The sequence below is a fragment of the Vicugna pacos genome, unplaced genomic scaffold (assembly GCF_048564905.1).
Source record: "Vicugna pacos unplaced genomic scaffold, VicPac4 scaffold_19, whole genome shotgun sequence".
Classification (NCBI taxonomy): Eukaryota; Metazoa; Chordata; class Mammalia; order Artiodactyla; family Camelidae; genus Vicugna; species Vicugna pacos.
In genome coordinates this window covers 70,061,849-70,080,577 of record NW_027328740.1, presented here as the reverse complement: position 1 = coordinate 70,080,577, position 18,729 = coordinate 70,061,849, and the positions used below count along the sequence as shown (strand labels likewise).

Genomic DNA, 18,729 nt, shown 5'->3' with positions numbered 1-18,729 from the left:
GCCAGAGGAGCAGACAGCAAAGTAATGAGTTCTGGAGGGATTGTATAATGACAGGAAGAAATAGGAACCTGGAGATTTTCTGGACTAAAACACGCTTTTGGTTCCTGATTCAGTGTGTTCCATTACAGAATTGATGTGTTGTGTCTATTCTGGAACGTCATTGAAATAAACGTTCAGCCTAAATGTTAAGGGCTTTGATTTATTTGGCTGGAGGACTCGAGCCAGGATGACAGCCTCTCAGATCACTCTGAGGGACTGCTCCCAAGAGGTAGTGGAGGAGCTAGGATAAATAGAATCTTTACAACAAAGATCAGGTAATTGGAACAATAAAATATTGCTTGTTATCTAAAGAAAACCAGATATCTCAAGTTCAAGTATTTAGTGGTTTTCTATGTATGGTGGGAAGCAAACATTTGGGTCATTGAATTCATTCCTTTGGCAAGCACCTGGCTATCTAGGGCCAGTATCCTGTCCTTTCTTGCACTGAGTCTGCTCAGAGGGCACCACTGTGAGTGGCTGAGAGGCCGGGCTGTAGGCATGAACTCACTGGGGGTTGGCAGCAGCCGCTGATGATTTGGATTCAGCATTCTTTATTTACTGACATGGTTGCAGTATTTTCATGCACATTGTAGTATTTTCATTCACAGTGTTCCCCCTTGGTCCTAAATTCGACCAATATTTTGAGAGACATTGCATGACCAATTTTGTCCCACGGTGCTAGGATGGCTCATTCCTAGTTCAGGTGAAGAATCTTCTGAGTTGCCATTCAAGGTGTTAGTTTTTTTTATCAGGCCCTGTTGATACTAAAAGTTCTCTGGATCACCTGTCTTACTACTCTATTATGATCCAGGAAGTGTTTACCCATCTTTGCTCATTCCCATAAATAGAATCACACTATTATATTTATTTTATTCAGGGTTATAAAATTTATCTGTTTCTTCAAGATGTTTAGCCATCATCCATCTTGTGGGCCTAGTTACACATTGGGAAATTTAACAGACAACAATTTTATAAAATAGACAGGATATAAGTAATACAGCTAGTAACGTTAATAAAGTCACGAGTAAGAATTTAATAGTCGAGAAGTTGTATTTTTGGGTTAAAATTTTGCTTGTGTTTCTGAGTTTGATCCTATGAGAAAGTTCATATTTATGGTCAGGGTCAGAGCAGGTATTAATTGGCCTGTTGAAATCTCCCACCTTGTAAGATCAACAGTGGCCTAAACAGAACTATAAATTCTTTTTAGAATAACGTTTCTGAGGGCTATCTAGTAAGAGCCTTGGAGTAGGGAAACCCACCAAGGTAACACAGAAGTACTAGACATAGGTAATTTATCATAAACTTAACAATTGGAGTAGTTCATAATCAAAGGTTGGAGAAATTATCAAAGTAATTGGTATACAGTCCTGGTCCGGTGTCTTGGGTCAGCAGTCTAGCTCAGATGTCGTCTTCTTCTCATCCTGGTATGGAAGCTTTTTCTCCATTTGGGCATTGTTTTAAGGTGAGCAGCACTCTATAGGCCAGTGCACTGCAGGTGCTGTTTCAGATAGGAAATGAATCCGAGACTCCGTTTCCTTCAGCTTTGGTGTGTATGGTCTAGTTAAGAGTATCTGAAAAAGGGTCTTTCCATTCAGGTTGGAGACAGTTCTTTAAGTCATGCCTGTTGCAGTATGTATAATCCCCTGGCTGCAGGTCATGGGGCATTGGAATTTTACCCAAGGATAGATTACTGAGCTTCAGAATCAAACCTAGAGTATTCTTTTCATAATTCAATTAAACTGTACAGCAGTGTGACATAACAGCAAGGAATGATCTGGGAAGTGTCTTAGTAAATATGGACCTCAATTAACAAAACTAGAATTTAATATCGACTAAAATATAATTTTTTTCTCTCTAAAGTTACCCTCAGTTTTCTCAAATATAGCCAAATCAAGATTAATTTCTTTACAAATTAAATCTGATTATTTGATCATATAGGCTTTTTAAATTGACTGTGTTGGAAGTTTTAATACGGAGTCTCAGGGTAGAATGTTAATAAGGTTTTCTAAGGCCAAGAAAGCCACGTCAAGGCTTTTCATGGATTTTTGCCTTACAGATTTAGGTAAATTCTTTTCTCTTTAAAATCCTTAAAATACCTTTATACTCCTATATCTCTTAGGAGATGATCTCCCTAATTTGTCTGATAGAGCCACTGGGGACCTAAGTATTTTTAGTCTTTTGAGGGATCAGATAGAGAGAAAAGATAACTGTTCCAAATCTGTATACATAGTTATAATTTATCAAATTGCTGTGAACCATAACTAGCTTAAGGAGAAGAGATTCTTTATGTCTGGGAAACAGGTTAAAAGGCAGTAGTATTTCAAACAATATCAAAAATTATAACCATATTCAGCTGGTTAATCAGTCCCATGTAACTAATTCTTTTAATGAGAGTTTTCATTAGAACTTTAAAATGTCTTACCCAGTTTAGTTCAGTGCTGTAGTTTGAAATTTATTAGAAATCAGTAAATCTCCTTGAAGAGAAAGCATTTTGCAAAACCATCAGAAGAAAACAATTAACTGTCTATAAATGACAAAAGATTTAAAAGCATGGTTAAACACCGTTACACTATAATCAATAAAGAAACCTGTTCACTATACCCATAATTATCACTGGTAACATTTCAGATAAACCAGAATTTTAGGGAGTCCATATAATTTCTACAATACCTATATTAATAATATTTCTCGTTCAATATAACCTTAGAAGTTTTATGATTCATTTGACAATTCCATGTTATTTAAAATGCCAAATGAAACTTTATAGTTAAAAATCTCTCTTTGGGATGTTTCAGGGGCCTTCTGTAGCATCCCAAACTTAACTGGAGATTAAAAGAATTTTAATTAATTAAATTAATTTTTATTTAATTAATTAGAATTTTATATTTGGGGAGCTTTTTGAAAGATTTCAGAACACTTGATCAGATAAACATATAGATCACTGTAATGTAGTACTAATTCATTAACAAGAAAATATGTCAAATGTAAAGGCAGAACAGATCAGCTAAGTGGTATAAGAAGTTTTACAATCTGTTACTGAAGGTGGATTAATATTTTAAGAAAATTTTTTCCTCTTAACAGAGAGAAAACCAAATCTAATCTTGTTCCAGCTAACTTCTAAGATTCATTTACGTTGCCCAATTTGATTCTAAACTTAGCCAATTCTGACCACGTACAAAACTTTCCTCAGGGTTCCTTTTCCACAAGCCTTCCACAGCTTTCTATACTTATATTAGTGTGTCCCTTATTTTGTCTTCCATTCAGAGGTAACCAGCTTCAGGAGAAAGTCACTATTTTTCATTAACAAAGTATTATTCCATTCTTACATCTTCCTTTACGCATTTATATTACTTTCCTAGGATATTGAGATCATTCCCTTACTAATAGAGACTATTTCTGTGTGACACCAACCATTTATTAATATTTCTAAACACCTTTAGTTTCACTGTAAGAGGAAGTTAAATGTTAAGTAATTCATATTTCAATCTTATTTTATCTGAAAATGGCATAGATATTTAATAAAATCTTGTCATTTAACTTAATTTAGCACAACTCTAGAATTTAAAGATATCAAACATTTAGAGATTATTTTAAGCATACATTTTAAAAATATATTTTAAATATTTACCCAAAGCTCTCATCTCATTTGCATTTAATTTACTTAAAATTTTACCACAGCACATTACTGTTATTTTTTTTTGACAAATCTGCAACAGATATAACAGGATCTTATTTGACTTTCATTAAACCTAGGTACAGTAAAGGTATTATAGTTAAGATGGATGATTTTAAAGATGTCTACATTTATTAGAACATACTTAAACTAAACAATATCAAATATTACCTTAATATTGAATATTTTCCAATTCACATGACACTGAAAGTCAATTTGTTAAGTTTTTATTTTAAAAATACTTAATTTTTAAGCTCTTATATTTTTACATCAATTAAGCAGAGCTCTTTGACTTCGAAATTTTTTTTTTTTAGCAGTAGAAATATCTCACTTCTATAATCTGTATGCAGTCTTATAAACAGACAAAAGCTAGAGATCTCATAGCTTCACTTTAAAACTTACTTATATTTATAATAATAGTTGGAGTAAGCTGAATTTGCTTGCTCAAATCACTAAGGCTTACTATTTATGAAACAGATAATTAAGATTTCCTCACAAAGTCTGAAGGACCCGTCAGAGTTCTGAGTTCTAAAATGCCAAAAATTTCATGGCCTCAAGTTTTATTTCGTTGAGCTAATTAGGCTCAGTCCTAGGTCACTGTTTGTTGTATTTATATTTCTGATCTGCAAGACAAAGACACTCTCTTCCAGGTCCCCAGATAAATGCTCTGTCACCCAGACCCAATTTTATCTCCTTAATTGGCATTTTTGTATCAGTGAGAAGAGCTGTAAACAAAGAATTCCATGTTTTAAAACTAAGGTTTTCTTTATTTTGTCTTCCAAAGCTTGCATAAGACATTTATTAAGGTCTCTTTTCCTTGAGTTATAAGTTAAACCCAGGGTAAACCTATATTTTTTTTTTAGCTACTCAAATTACTTTTTAGATTTTCGTTATATTGGACGTCTCAAGTAACTATATTGGTTTCCTTTAATTTGTTCAATTAATATTTTCAGAGGGATAGACATGTGCCCAGCCTTATAATACCAAGAAGGGGAAGCGTTTTTCCACTGAAACATATCTATCCCACAACATAAGCAAAAGGTTTATATAAAGACCATCTAAATATACCAATTTCACAAACTTTTATCTCAATTTTATTAAATCTTATACCTTTAATTTTTATATTTATTAAGTTTAATCAATAATTCTTATTTCTAGAAGGAGTGACAGAAACCTTTTTTTTGTGGGTGTACATTGTATATAATTTTATAGAAGTCTCTAGGATGCCCAAGTTTCAGCCAAAGAGCTTAGGCCCTTCTCGATTTTTAATTTCATTAATTGGTCTGTTGTCCCAATCCTTGATCAAGTATTTCAGTCTACATATAAATATATTTTAAACTGTGGTAAATAAAACGGACTTGTTTGAACTTTAATGTTGGGGGGGAGTAGGTGAACTCTTTGGCCCTTTTTTTTTAACTTTACGTAGTGTAGTATCAAAACCCTGTATGTAAATCCAAAAATGTCCATTTTATTTATCTCATTCAAAATAACCATATAAAAATATTTATCCTTTTGGGATAAGCCACTTATCTGTTTTTTTGACATTTTTACAATCCTTTTTCCAGTTATTCAACCTAATTAACATTAATTATACTAAGTTTTTATTAGCATCTCTAGAAACATTTATCAGAAAGGAAAAACAAAAATGTAGCTTTTCAAACCAGTTATATTTTTATATCTGAGTTCTTAGGTTAACCATTAGATATATTTTTCTGCATTTAAACTTTATTTTAATAGGTACCAATAAAACAGCCGTTTATAATGAGATCTCTTTAAACTTTCACCAATTAAAAAGTTTTTCCAAATTAAAAAATCCATCATATGGCCATCAATTTATATATATATAAATATATATATATATATATATATATATATATATATATATATATATATATATATATATAGTGATTTTAAACCAATAAGATGAAGAGGCCCTTCCACATGAGAGTCGGGGTGTTGCCTAAATAAAATTCAAAGGTTTACTCTCCAAAAGCTTAAAGCCTTCGTGGTCCAGGCTGATGCAACAAAGTTTAAGATGGCAAAATATCTGAAAATTGGTACAATCAAAGAATTGCTTAGAATCCCAATTTATTTGCGTGGCCACCGTATGTACACAATACTTGAACTTTTGTATGGCAGAGTCCAAGGTTTCCTTTAAAAACTAAACTAAACATATATATACTTACATGCACACACTTAAAACATCCAGAGAAAGATAAAACGTTTACATTTCAAGGACACAGGAAGAGAAATCCAAGTTCCCACTAAAGGGGATTTTGTTTTTATAAGTTCAGAATGCCAAAAAATGTTTTTATCAGGCCTGGTTATTTCCAGAGTGAGTTTTTTTTTTTCTTATTCCCGATTAATGTTGTAAGTTTTGTATGTACATAAATCTGGCTGGGGTTTTACTTGGAGACTGGCAATCTGTCATTTCTTTTTCTTTTCTTTTCTGTTCTTTATTTTTTTTTTGAAAGTTCTATTCCCCATTGTAAGGTCGGGTTCTCAGAATAAATTTGCTAGTAAGATTTCCCACAGGGACAACTCTGTGGCATGATGTCTTTGTGTCTACCACTCCTGGAAGATTCCCTGTCACCCGAGAATGCTGTTACCAGTCAGGAGGATGGTCCAAAATTTGGAGTTGAAAGTTTCCTCATAAGAGTTTTACTTTTATCCTGAAAAATTCAATGGAGGTAACCAAATTGAGGAAAACATTAGACCAGCCTCTTACCTAACCACTCAGTCCTGAACCCAGTGTCTTTCAACTTGGACCCACTCGGGATGTCTCCACTGGGTGGGTAATTCACCTCAGTTTCTTTCAACTGGAGGGCCACGTACCTGGATACACCGCCAGATAAAACTTAGGATCATCAACCAATATGTGAGATCTGAGAACCAGGAGAGACTCAGCCAAATTCATCTGGACCCCCCGAGGAGGCGGATGAGCACAAAGGGCCACTGCTGGTACCAAGGCTCTGGTTACTTGGAGAGTTCAGGTGGAGAGAAATCTGCTGTGGTGCTTCATGGTGTCCAAAACTGTTGACTGAAATAAACGTGCAGCCTAAAAGTTAAGAGTTATGTTTCATTTGGCGGGAGGACTCGAGCCAGGATGACCGTCTCTCAGAACTCTCTGAGGGACTGCTCCCAAGAGGTTGAGGAAGAGCTAGGATATATAGGAGCTTTACAACAAAGACCAGGTTGTTGGAACAATAAAAGATTACTTGTTATCTAAAGAAAGCCAGGTATCTCAAGTTCAAGAATTTAGTGATTTTGTATGAATGGGAGGAAGCAAATATTAGGACTCACTGAATTCATTTTTTAGACAAGCACCTAGCTATCTCGGGCCAGTAGCCCGTCCTTTCTTATTCTGAGTCTGCTCAGAGGGCACCATTGTGAGTTGCTGCAGTGGCTGGGCTGCAGGCCTGTCCTCGCCGGGGAGTGGCGGCAGCCTTTAATGACTTGGTATCAGTATTCTTTGTTTACTGACATGGTTGCAGTATTCTCATTCACATTGTAGTATTTTCGTTCACAGACCGAATATGGATAATCTGCAAACTTGGAAAGCAACCGAGATGGAATTACTGCAGATACCTTCTGCTTTAATAAGCCATGTGCAAACATAAACAGGGAGGAAGCATACACTTGGATTTGGAGGTGTAGGAAAGGGATCCTGCACATTGCAGGAGAACGCAATGCAGAATTCCTTAAGTCCAACGTTCTTTACTGTAGTGGTTTCTGAGAACAGTTTATGGTAATTAAACAACATTGACAAACGGTGGCACACATTGCTTTTAAGAGATGGCCGGCTGCAAACTTTTATATTGGACAGGTGGAATTCATAGGCAAGTGGTCAGGTGGATGGGAGAGAGATGGAGCCAAGGCCTGGGCCCAGATTCCGGTTTAAATTGCCATTTCTTCACCATAGGGCCTTGGAATAGAATGCATACTCTCAACCTGTTGGTGAATCTGTGAAATGGGCATGATAATATTCATTTCTTCCTGGGATTGTTGTAAGATCTAAAGAGTATTATAGCACACATGAAGCATTTAACACCCTGGCACTTAGCAGTGTTCACTGTGTGGGGCCGCCCCGCTTAGCGTGCGTCAGAGCCGTAAAGGCAGCATTTGTCTGTTGAGGATGCACTTGTAGCCCCTTGGCTAGGTTGTGAATTTGTTGATTTCCTTTAATACTTGTAACTCTGTGTGACATGGGCAGTTATTTTCATGGACAGATGAGGAATCTCAGGGTAAAGAAGACTGTGTAATTTGCCCAAGGTCAGACCATAATTTTGGGTGCAGGGGCCTCAGTTCAGCATGGGCCCCTGGGCCTTCTGCTCTCTCCGTTCAGCACCAGAGCCAGATATGGAGTTGGCTGTTTCCCTGCCCAGAATATCCGGCAGGACCCAAGACACACCTGGCCCTGTGCTGCTTGAGCAAAAACTCCGGAGGAGAGGGAGTTACAAAAGGGATAAACATAAAAACAGACGACAGCAAACTGTGATCAGCTCTGAGAAGGAAAGGAACACGTCTCGCCGTGCAGAGCTGGGAGCTTTCCCGTCTGGGCTGCTCTGGGGGTGTTCATCTCAGCTAAACAAGTTCTGCTGTTGCAGCAAGGCAGGAAGGCAGGGCGCATGTGGGCAGGTAGACAGGGCCTCATTGATCGTACTCATTCCCCATTAAGCGGCAGCTTTCACGGGCACTTACCTAGTAAACATTGGCCATAATCTTCACGCAATTTGCTTGGTAGTTTTATTGACCCCAGCTTTGAGATGAGGTCATTGAAGCTGGGGAGTTTGTTGCATGCCCGTGATTACCTTGCAAATACCCCCACTGGTCTTTCAACCTAGACTGGTGTGGCTGTCATGCCCCATCCCTGTGAATGGCATCGTGTAGCTTCTCCCAAGTGGCCCAAATGACTGACATTGATATGCTTAATTCGTAGGAAATGGTATGTGGCAATAAGAGAAAAAGATAGTAAGAAATTGTTTGGAAAACAAGAAAAAAACCTATTCTTCCCCAGCTGGGGGAGCGTAACCTGTATCACCCACCCTAATCACTGCCTGTCACCTCCTCCCTGAGGATTCTGTGTTCAGAAGCCACTCTGAGCCTTGGGAGAACATTTTTCCTCATGACACTTTTGACTAGGACCCGCGACATCTCTGTCCCTGGTTAACACTCTCTTCAAAGCCGTTTAAATTTTTTGCAGGTTCCTCCACTCTGATGTAAGAATACCCTGTATAACTTCTTGATGCAGCTCCTTAATGAAGATCTTGTGATGGAAACCTAGCCAAAACTGGGATGTATGCACATAGTGACTGCAACTTCAGCACATTGTGAGTTCATAATCAGAGGGGTGGGTGACTCAGGAAAGGCTTTTTTAAGGTAACAAGGGGAAAGTGAAAGGACGCTTGCTGTGTGAGAAAGAAACATCTCGGTCACAGCCAGCAAGACACCTGTGTTCATGATGGGGTGTGGCGAGTGCAGAGTTCTCACAAAGAAAGAAGTGATGTGATGGGAGGGAGGACAGTTGGGTAATTTATTGGGGAGGAAAAAAGTGGGCTGAACATTTCCTGGTTGAACAAGAGGATTGTGACATGACGTGCTTGTATTTTGGAGAGAAGGGTTTTGTGGGGACAGGCCTAGGAGTACGCTGTATGGCTGGGGAGTCAGCACAACAGAGAAACACAGAGAACCGGGCAGACCCCAAGGCCCAAGCTGGGGGAGAGGCTGCCCGCAAATTGGAACCCTGGAAGCTGGTTCTGTCCCTTAGCTGGGGCCTCAGACGTCACTTCACAGCCCAGTCCTGTTGATACAAGAATAAAAAACGTTGGGCATGAGAAGGGCTGTGTCCCAGGCTTTCGTTGAGCCCCTGGGATGTGCCCCACCAGATTTTGTTCTTTGACTTCATGCAGTAAAGAATTCAAGAGCAAGCCAGTGTTGAGTAAAGGTATATATATTCAGACAGATACATTGAAATGCAAGAGAAACGTCACGAGGTGTGGGGGTTTCATGCACAGATTAGAAGTAGGTACACACCCCACAGACAGAAGGTCTGTCTTCTCCAAAGAGGGACAGAGAGTGGTGACCGCGAGGTGGCGCTGTGTTGCTTGTTTTCTTGGGCTTGGTGGTTTCATATGCTAATAAGTAGAAGGACCAGCCTTAGGGCAAGGGGCTAGGATTCCCAGGGAGTTGGCCATTTCCCACCCTTTGACCTTTTGTGGCTATCATTGGGACTGCCATGGTGCCTGGGGCATGTTATTCACCAGGTTACTATTACAATGGATGTTTACTGAAGCTCAAGATCTGCTAGAAGTTAAATCTCTTCATCCTGAGCCTCAAGGCCTATTGGGGGTTGAATCCTTCACCATTTTGATGTCAATTGCTGCGGCCTTCCTTGAATGGCTGTGCTCTTCCCCCTTCCATCCTGTATCACTGTGATGACACAAAGACAGCAAAGGCCGGGCCCTAACCGTGCTCCTGCATTTAACGGCAGGAGGTGTGGTGTGGGCTTATGATGACTCTGAGTGGTGAGAAGGATGTTTCAGATTTTCCCACGTGAGACATGGCGACTTACCAGCAGCCTCCCCAGATTTATCTCACGGGCATTATCGCTTGTGTTGTTATGGAAACAAAAGGCCAGCCAAGAAATAAGAATCACACAGAGGGTTGGAGTACTGAGATTTATTACGCTGGCGGGCTCAGAGGGGTTTCTTTTCCAAAGCTCTGAGCACCTCCAAGACGTGCACATGAGGTTTTATAGGGTTAATTACAAGTATGGGGCTAATACCCAATAAGGCTCAAACAACAAAAAGCAAGGAATCAGTACACTGAAGCTTATCAATTTGGAACAGATCACGTTACTGACAACTGTTGACCTTGGATTTTCGGGTTAGCTTATTAGCCCAGTAAACTGACACTAAACTTCAGATTTACCAGGTAGCCCAGCAAAACTTAGATCAGGAAACCGACACTTATCACACTTTGATTTGTGACTTAGCTTGTTAGGCCAGCTGTGGTTTTCCTTCAGTGTCACTTATCTTTTGAATTTTTCTTTTTTTCTTTTTTTTAATATTTAATCCAAATTTAATATCAGGGTTCTTTGGGAAAGAAATTTCTCTTTTTCTTTTCTTTGGTGATCTTTTAGGGGGGCAGTTAATTAGATGTATTTACCTGTTAGTGGAAGCCCTGGGGCTTCATCCCAGGACCCCGTGCACGCTAAGCACACGCTCTACCACCCGCCCCATCATCTTTTCTTTTTGGTTTCGCTGCCAAGAATCCTTCAGCTGAATTTCTAGTCAGCCTTAACCCCTTCCCTGACTTCATGGAATCCATTTTTATGAGTTTACTTCCCCCTGGTTTCATTTAAGTATTGAATCTCCATTTTCTCTTCACTCTCCGTTTTGCCTTTTGTTGTTATGGTTGTTAAGCTGTGTTTAACAGAATTGTTTAAATTCTCTTTTAGCAAGAGGCTGAATGTAAATAAATATGTAAGCAAACAGCACAATTAAATGCTTTTATACATTCTGAGCTGTTTAGTAGTAACTTAAAAACCGAATTGAATATTAAAGTGATAGCATTTTAAAAATATTTTTTAATTTTTCATAAAAATATAGCTGATTTAAAATATGATATTAGTTTCAGGTGTACAATAGATGCTCCATTTATAGTTACTGTAAAACATTGTCTGTATTCCCTGTGTTGTAAGATACATCCCTCTAGCGTGTTTACATTACATGTTGCAGTTTGTATAAGAAAGTTGGGTAACGCAGAGTCTGGAACGTGGCTGTGTATGACTCAGGTTCACGCTCACCCTGCCTGTCAGAGCTCAGGCCTTCACTCCTTTCTGCAGGGGAGCGAGTGGAGGCAGCTCTCATCAGCGCTGTCACCACCCTCTGAGTGGCAGTGACAGCAGTGACTGTGTGTGGACGTGCAAATTGTTTTTCCAAGAGCTTTATATGCGTTTCTGCATTTAATAATTAAAGCCCTCCTGTGAGGAAGCGTTTTAAGTTTTTAATGCATAATACATTTTATTTTGATATTGATAGATTTCAAACCTCTGGAAAATTTACAGGAGTAGTACAATAAACGCTTAGATACAGTTCACTTTAAAGGGCACTATTTGGCTTTCTGTGTCTGGCTTATTTTAGCATAAAGTTTCAAGGTTCATCCATAATTGTAGCCTGAATCAGTACTTTATTTTTTTTGCTTGATAATATCCTTTTCCTTTGTTTTCGTTTTTGGTCTATTTAAAAATATTTTCATTGAAGTCTTGTTAGTTTATAATTTTGTGTTAGTTTCTTGTGTACAGCACAACACTTCAGCTAAATAGGAACCTACCTGTATTCATTTTCATCCTCTTTTTAAACATAAGTTACTATAAGATATTAAATATATTCTCCTGTGCTATACAGTATAAACTTGCTGTTTATTCTTTACATACTCAGTATCTGCAAATCTTGAACTCCCAGTTTATTCCTTCCCACACCCTCTCCCCACTGGTAACCATAGTTTGGTTTCTATGTCTCTGTGTCTGTTTCTGTTCTGTAGATAAGTTTATTTTTTTGTTTCTTTCTATTTTTTTTTTTTAGAGTCCACATGTGAGCAATCTCATATGGTATTTTCCTTTCTTTTTCTGGCTTACTTCACTTAGAATGACATTCTCCAGGTCCATTGATGTTGCTGCCAATGTCATTATTTTATTATTATTTTATGGCTGAATAGTAGTCTATTGGACAAATATGCTACAACCTCTTTATCCAGTCATCTCTCAGTGGACATTTCGGTTGCTTCCATGTCTTGATATTGTAAATAGTGCTGCTGTGTACATTGGGGTGTAGGTGTCTTTTTCAATTAGGGTTCCTTCTGGATATATGCCCAGGAGTGGGATTGCTGGGTCATCTGGGAGGTCAATTTTATGTCTTTAGAGGAACATCTATACACTTTTCCACAATGGCTCCACCAAACTGTATCCCCACCACAGTGTAGGTGTGTTCCCAATTCTCTGCAGACTTTCCAGTATTTATTGTCAGTGAACTTCTGAATGATGGCTATTCTGACTGGTGAGAGGTGATACTTGATTGCAGTTTTGATTTGCATTTCTCTGATAATGATAATGAATATTTTTTTATGTGGCTACTGGCCATTTGTACGTCTTCATTGGAGAAATGTTTCTTTAGGACTTCTGCCAATTTTTGAATTGAATTGTTTGTTTTTCTTTCTTATTAAATGTAAAAGCTGTTTACATATTCTGGGAGTTAAGCCCCTAGCAGTTTCATTTATTGTAAATATTTTCTCCCATTCCATAGGTTGGTTGTCTTTTTGTTTTGCTTACTGTTTCCATAGCTGTGCAAAAGCTTGTAAGTTTAATTAGATCCCTCTTGTATATTTTTGGTTGTTTTTCTATTGCTTGAGTAGACTGCTCTAGGAAAACATTGCTGAGATGTATGTCAGATGTTTTGCCTATGGTTGCTTCTAAGAGGTTTATAGTGTCTTGTCTACATGTTTAAGTCTTTAACACATTTTGTATTCATTTTTGTATATTCTGTGAGGGAGTAGTCTAACTTCAATGATTTACATGCAGCTGTTAAGTTTTCCCTACACCATTTGCTGAAGAGGCTGTCTTTACTCCATTGTATGTTCTCACCTCCTTTGTCAAAGTTTCAATGACCAAAAGTTTGTGGGCCTATTCTTGGTAATTTTGTTTATCCGTTCATTGATGGATGGATATTGTTAGTAACTTTTGGCTACTCTGAATGATACTGCTATGAATATTGATGTGAAATTTTTTATGAGAATATGTTTTCATTCTGTTGGCTGTACATTTGCCCCGCCATATCTGTAGTTTCCACTACATGAATCCAGATGGTTGATTGTAAAGGGACTCGAACATCCTTGGATTATGGTATCCAGGGTGTGGGGTTCCTGAAACCAACCCCCCAAGGATATTGAGAGATGACTCTATATGTAGGAGTGGAATTGCTGAGACATATAACTCTAAGCTTTTGAGGAAATACCAGACTTCTCCAAAGAAGCTGCAACATTGTTCCTTTCCCCTGGCCGCATATGAGGTTTCTCTGCCTCCTGAACGACATTTGTTATTGTCCATGTTTTGGTTATAACCATCCTAGTGGGTGTAAAATGAGATCTCATTTTGTTTTTGACTTCCCTAGTGATGCTGAGCATCTTTTCATATGATTATTGGCCATTTGTATATCTATTTAAATTCGTGGTAAATTTAAAAATTGGGTGTATTTTTTTGTATTGTTCAGTTGTAAGCATTTGTTATATATCCTGGATACTACTCTCTTATTAGATACATGCTTTGCAAAATTTTTCTTCTATTCTGCACATTGTCCTTTAACTATATTTTTTTAAACATTAAAACAATTTCTTTACAAGGGAGGTAGTTTGATGTAAGATTTATTTTATTTTTTTGCAAAGCACGCACTCTCTGACTTGAGATACCCTTTTCCCCTGTCATTTCACTTTCTTGATGATGTCCTTTGTAAGAAAAAGGTTTTAGTTTTGATGAAGTCCAGTTTATCTGCTTTTTCCTTCTATCACTTGTGCTCTTGGTTTTGTATCTAGGAAACCAAAGCCTATCCTAGGCCCACAAAGATTTATACTGTGTCTTCTTTTAGAAAGTTTATAGGTTTAATTTTTACATTTCTGTCTGTGATCTATTTTCAATTAATTTTATTTGTTATATAAAATATGGGTGTTCAGATTCCAGATTGATTCTTTTGCCTGCAGATACCCAGCTGTCCCTGAACCATTAGTTGAATAGACTATTCTTTCAATGGAGTGTTTTTGGCCCCCTAGTGGAAAAGTGTCTGTAAATGTAAGTTTTTCCCCGTGGGTTTTTATTGTGTCTCTTAGACTTATTTATCCAAACTTATGCCAGTATCATACTGACTTAGTACTATAGCATTTTAGTACACTTTAAAGTGAGTCCTCCAACTTTACTCTTCTTTTTCAAGGTTGTTTTTGCTGTCCTGGGCCCCTTGCACGTCCATGTGAATTTTGGGATCAGTTTTTCAATTTTGCATAGAAGTCAGCTGGAATTTTGATAGGGATTCCACTGAATATATAGTTCACTTTGAGGATTCTTAACATTTTTAATAATATTGTCAATCATTCCATGAAAATGGGATGTCTTCCATATATGTAGATCTTTTAAAATTTATTTTGGTGATACTTCAAAAAGTTCAATGTACAAATCTTGTAAATTTTTGTTAAATGTATCTCTCACTTTATTTTTAATGCTGTTGTAAATGGAAAGGCTGAATTTCTTATGGGTGGGACTATGTATCAATCTTCTTATTTGTAGAATTCCTTCACAACAAATACCCTTGGTATATATTTGCTACATAAATCTATCCACAACTATTCCCCGCCCCGTGTTATAAGAAACCAAGACCCAAGGTAAGCTACTTGAAAACACCTATGTGGAAGTGAGAAATGAGACCCTTGGGTGGGTCTTTGTGCAGATGATACTGAGAGCTTATTCTGAATGGCTTCTTCTTAATTACTTTTAAACAACCCTTTCAGTGTATTTAGTCAGATACATTAAGATTATGCCCTTTTGATGTGCGGAGTAGCTAAGACTATAATTTTCAAATAAATTCTAGTGAGAGTGTTGTACTTGAAACCTAATTTGCATCAATATTTGAAGATTTATGTTTCAGGAGCTTTGACTAAAGAACAACTGTCTTTATTCTATAATGAGAACTAAATGCTCAAGCAACATGTAAGAGTTTGAGCAAACTGCCCCCGCCCCGTAGTGCTGGGTGGCTGCAGCTGTAACTGGAGTCAGCACTTACCTCTCCCAGTATGCTTGTGCTGATCTGCTCAAAGTGGTTCGTCCAACAGTTTGTCAGTAGTCTGTTGGACAAAGTCATAAAACATTGATTGAAGGTTGCTAGAATGCAATATATTCTTATTAATATTAAGTAAGCACATATTGAATGCTTACTGTATGATGGAATTGTCCCTCAGCCTCACATGAATATTATTTCTCTTGAAACCTCACATATTTCCTTGTTATTCTCACTTTACAGATAAGGAGACTGAGAATTAGGTCTTCTCTCTTTGGGGGGAGCTCATTATTAATGATGGGCAGTTGTAAGGAAAAAGATATTGATTCATCATGAGAAAACATTTTTGTGAGAGTCAGCAATGAAGAAGATGAACACTGAAGAAGGTGATCATTGTTCAAGTGAGACAAGCCCTGGGTTGTGCGGAGTCAGCATCCCTGTCCTAGACACGGCACGTGTAGAGCTGCGTGGTGGGTGAGGCGGCGCGGCCGTGCAGGGAAAGCGGATGCTGGGGCCTTAGGCTGTGCTCAGGCCTGGTTGGGCTTTCTCCTAAGGGGAGTGAACCATCATTGACAGATTTTAAGTAGGAGAGTGGGGTGCTCTCATAGTTCATATTTGTCTTCTAGAATGTTTGGAAACATTTAGAAGGCTTGGCAGGAGATGATGTGATGAGTCAGAGTAGGGTGGCTGCGAGGTGTAGCAGTGTCCAATTTTCAAGTGGTTTTCAGGCCCAGGCTTGTGGCTTAGTAGCCGTGTCAGTTTGAATGACGCACGCAAGGAAGTGAAACAATTTATCTAATCAATTGAAGCAGTGATGTACCCAATTCCCAGGACTATTGTGGAGATCCAGTGAGATACACTGTGCAGTGTGCAGCGTGGTCTCCAGCAGAGAGTCAGTGCTGAGTGAGTGCCAGTGAGTATCTGGTAGGTCAGTTGAGGGTAGTGGGACTCGGTGTCTGAGGATATCTGGTCCCTGAAGGAGGGGTCCATTCACATCTGTGAGTGATGGGCCTGAGTTGGGAGACGCAGGGAGACCTTACCCTCCGACCAGGGGCCCTGGTAAGGACGGCTATGGGAGGAACACCGTGAAGTCAGCTCTTTGCATGTGGAGTTGGAGCTGCCTTTGAGACAACTAACTGCAGTGTCACGAGCTTAAAGAGGAGATCTGGGCCCAGGTTGTGCATTTTCCTAAAATCTCAACTCCTAAGGACGCCGAAGTATTGATCACTGAACGTGAAGTCATACTTTAAAGGACAAACGAATAGTAGTATTATCTCTGTCATCAAAGCTCACGTCTATTTATTCATCACTCACTTTGCTAATTGGGTACTTACAGAGCTCACTTCACCGTCCTCCCGTGGGCTCAGGCTCCACAGAAAAGAGCTGGTGAGACTCCCTCTTTTCTAGAATAAGACACATTTAGCTTGTAGACTTCTGTACCTCGCCAGACTTAGGAAATTAGTTTGTTGGTTTAATTGTATTTTCTGTTGGCCATGTCCTGACAGGAGAGAAATTTTACCTCATGGTCATGTTTCAATTAGCTGTTACTGAGAATTGCTGATCTGATACATAGTGTATGTATTACATTAACTTTGTAGAGTAGTTATCATTTTTCTGTCTTTGCCCTTTAATTTTGTTTGCCCCTTCAGTGTTCTATTCTTTTTGGGGCCTTATTTTTTTTTTAATTAAAAAATGTCTGTTAGCAGTTAAGAAAAAAAAAGCAAAGAAAAAATGCACATGAGAACTAAATTTAGAAAATGTCTAGTGTGTTTTCTGTCTCGGCAATGGAGTGTACTAGAAACTCCTGAAAACCTTCATTACACAAGTTCCTTAAAATGCTGATTGAGAAATAAAACCTTCCTTCCTCATCTTTCAAGCTGCACAACTCATTGTCAAGAAAGTGAGGGAAAATTCTCAGAAGCCAAGACAAACGAGAAAGCAGGGTTTCTGAGAGATACGTGAGCGTTAGAAGCCGTGGTGTGCTGGTTGGCTCCTGAACTGATTTTCAGTTGCCTTGACAGGAGGGAAGCAGGTGAGCCCCAGACCTCTCACACTAGGAGTTGGATGGGTGATCATATAATGGGCCAAGCCCATCCTGAGAATCTTGCTTTACTAAAGGGTGAAATAGGAAAAAAAAATTCCTCAAGACAAGAAAGTAAGAAAAGTCAATTTTGTTGGAAGAGGGGAAAAATAACAAATCCAAAGTAAGGATATAGTTTAAAGCTGTTCTGGCATGAGAGTGACCACAAACTCCTGGCAGAAAAGCACAGCTACTCCTTGATTGATAAGTTGTATTTTGAATGAATCAGTGAACAGCTATTCCGAAAAAGGCCTCCAGAGTCTTGTGGATCAAGATACTGGACAGCAAACACCTCTCTTCCAAGGTCTCATTCAAATAACCAGAAAGGTTTTAAAGGAAACTAACAATAATCTGAGTTGTATTTATTGACATTACTATATGCTAAGAATTCAGAGGTGACTATGGAGTTGTCTCCTCTTTTATGGACCTTATTTTCTCTTTGGGGAGAAAAATGACATAGTTGGGTATCTTGGTGGAGGGAGGTGTTAGTCTGTTGCAATTAGCCAGGAGAGGAGATTAAGAAAACAGTGAAAGATCGGTGAACTTTTTAGCTGAGGACAGTCTTGTTCACTTGGCTTTTAATTGCAGGCTCAATGAGCTGTCACTGGAGGGAATAGATCTTACGGAAGATGGACATAGCTCAAGCCTCTTTGGAATGGACAAGTGACCCTGGAAAAAGACAGTCAAATCTGTGCAGACATTAAAGTTCACTTGAACGTGCTGCATCCCTGAGCCAAAGATAGGACAAATATGCAGCAATTCTTGAGGACAGAAGAGTGGTTTTTAAGGTTCTCCAAGAATGAATCCCATGGAACCGAGATGGCCAGTTCTCAAACTGAGACTTTGTTCTTTGGACGGTGTACCCAGCAAGGGTATTGGCCTTTTATATGTTTCCATTTGTCTTTAATACATGTCTGTTGATGAGGACATGGGCACAAATGTTTGACACCTTGTCGAGGCGATTTTGGATACCTGCCTAGAAGCACGGGCACAGTTGTGGCTGCTTCATACATCTTGCAGCCCATCCCTTTCCCCGGCTCCGTGATCACGGCAGAGTGGTTCCTTGTTGACCTGTCCGTTTCCTCTGTGACATCATAACCCATGAAAAGACCGGAGCATATTAA

General features: G+C 38.6%; 1 long non-coding RNA gene across 1 annotated transcript in view; it reads left to right on the top strand.

The window, feature by feature from the left end:
- Positions 1-18,384, top strand: part of LOC140693532 (uncharacterized) — a 28,260-nt gene extending 9,876 nt beyond the window's left edge. Inside the window, exons 4-7 of the long non-coding RNA XR_012069295.1 lie at positions 8,916-9,042; positions 16,862-16,911; positions 17,403-17,557; positions 18,194-18,384. This is a non-coding gene — a long non-coding RNA (uncharacterized lncRNA). The remainder of the gene's footprint in view (positions 1-8,915; positions 9,043-16,861; positions 16,912-17,402; positions 17,558-18,193) is intronic.
- The last annotated feature ends 345 nt before the right edge of the window (positions 18,385-18,729 follow it).